The 2,367-nt window shown below is 36.4% G+C and overlaps 1 pseudogene; it reads right to left on the minus strand.

The window, feature by feature from the left end:
• Positions 1-597: 597 nt before the first annotated feature.
• LOC125921535 (high mobility group protein B1-like) lies at positions 598-1,280 on the minus strand (annotated as a pseudogene).
• Positions 1,281-2,367: the final 1,087 nt, after the last annotated feature.

The following is a 2,367-nucleotide window of genomic DNA, read 5'->3' on the forward strand; positions in this document are numbered from 1 at the left end:
AGAATCTATTTTATCTTCATATGACCTGTGGCTCACTACTGTTATGCCTAAAGAGCTATTGAAAATTCTGTATTTCTGATCTTCACTTAGACATTGAAACTTACCTAGAATCCTTATTTTGAGAAACACTAGAGTAAATAGAGCCAAATCCTTAAAACATTTTATTTATTTTTCACTAATAGAAAAATTGTATTTACTTAAAAGCATTCAGAATGTCAGCATAACAGCTGCAACTTTTTTTGTTGTTGATATTGCAGAGTGGTATTCAGTTAACAGAACACCAGTTATTTCCTGTAAGCTGCCTCAAAGACAACTGAATATGAAAACACTACTATCCCAATATACAACTAATTTGTGCTATGCACCAACATGAACCTGTGTAAATTTCCATGCCAGTTTCCACCCCCCACACTGTTCCAGGCAGGGTTAGTGGCTACTGAAAATATCACCAGGACAGGGCTATCTAAAGTCATGTTTTGTAGTGTGCTAACTATACAAAAAAAAGATACCTTACAGTTTAAAAATAAATCTTAAACAGACTTACATTTCAATTTTTTTCTTTAATAGGAACGTGTTGGTTACAGGGGGTTAAATGCTTTATGGACAAGAAAAAAGAACTGAGTTAGAACCAGCATATTCATCATCTTCATCTTCCTACTTTTTCTCCTCTTCTTTCTTTTCCTTGTTTTTTTTTTTCAACCTTGACAACTCTTTTTTTTGCTGCATCAGGCTTTCCTTCAGCTCCAAATGCAGCCATACCCTTTTCGTATTTTTCCTTCAGCTCAGCAGCCTTCTTTGTGAGGCTGCTTGTCATCTGTGGCAGAGTTATTCCACATCTCTCCCATTTTCTCTGCAACATCACCAATGGAGAAGCCAGAATGTCCTCCTTTGATTTTGTGGTGATATGCAGAAGAAAACAAGAAAAAGGCCAAAGGAGTACATTGGGTGCATTAGGATCTTAGGACTTCTGTTTTTTGTTTCCCCTTTAGGTGGGATATGTTTTCATATCCTCTTTCATAACAGGCCTTGTCTGCCTTTGCCATGTCTTCAAAGTTTCCTTTCTCTTGAGCAGACATGGTCTTTCAGCTCTCCGAGCACTCCTTCGAAAACTCGGAGAAGTTGACTGAAACATCTGGGTGCTCTTCCTGGAAAGTTTGCACAAAGAATGTGTATGATGACATTTTGCCTTTTGGCTTCTTAGGATTTCCTTTGCCCATGTTTAATTATTTTCCTCAGAGAGGCAGAGTCATCCAGTGCCTGTCTGGCATCTCACTTGCCCCAGCGCCTTCTCTATGGACTTCAGTTTACTGCAGTGGCTGTGAGAGCAGGAGCCAGATGCAGCCTCAAAACATTTTATATTCAAGGAAAAGAAAAATAACCCACAACTGTTAAGGTTTTATGAGAGCCAAGAAGTCAAATCTTTAGAAGTAAGGGGTTGTAATTGTTTTTATTAAATAAAAGCCAAATTCGTATAATGTAAATGTTTATTTTGAGGATATTTCATTAAGGTAGTAAATTAAATTTGTAGTCAACAAAATAATTTTAAGATGTACATTATTACTTTTATTTTAAATAGGCTTAATGGCAAAATTTCTGTGAATCTATGCATTCTGTGCTTCATAACAAAGTATCCTCCAATATTTGTTTTCTCACATAGTACCTGAGGGTTAGTGGTCTGGGTGCAGTTTGGCTGGTTGGTTTGGCTCAGGGTTTCTCACAAGATTGCAGAGGCTACAGTCATCTCAAGGCTCAAACAGTGCTTCCAAGCTTATTCAAATGGTTGATGGCAGGCTTTAGTTTGTCATAGGCCTAAACATCCTCACTGGTGTTTGGCGGGAAGCTTCAATTCCTACTCATGAAGACCTTACTCAGGACTGCTTACAACATAGGAGATTGCTTCTCCCAGAGTGAGTGGGCAAAAAAGAATGAGCATATCTGAGATGGAAGCCATTGTGTTTTATAACTTAATCTAGGAAATGACATACTGTCACTTCAGCTACGTACTAGTCACACCGAACAACTCTGGTACAATGGAAATGTCTACATAAAGATGTGAATACTAGAAGATAGGAATCACTAGGGCAGCCATTTTGGAACCTGCTTAGCATATTTATTTCTTTGTATGCTTACTTCTTAGAAGCACAAAATCATCTTCTATAATTTTTCATAGAGAAGGTTTTACAGTTTGATAATATAGTACTTCCTTTATTTTTTAAAAGTCTTTCATCAAGGCATTACATCTTTATATTACACTGTATATACATGCATATATATATATATATATATATATATATTTAGAGAGAGAGAGAGAGAGTTTTGTGTAGCTTTGTATTGTCTTACTTAAACCAGAAAAAATATTTGGAATTA

The sequence above is a fragment of the Panthera uncia genome, chromosome C2 (assembly GCF_023721935.1).
Source record: "Panthera uncia isolate 11264 chromosome C2, Puncia_PCG_1.0, whole genome shotgun sequence".
Taxonomy (NCBI): Eukaryota; Metazoa; Chordata; class Mammalia; order Carnivora; family Felidae; genus Panthera; species Panthera uncia.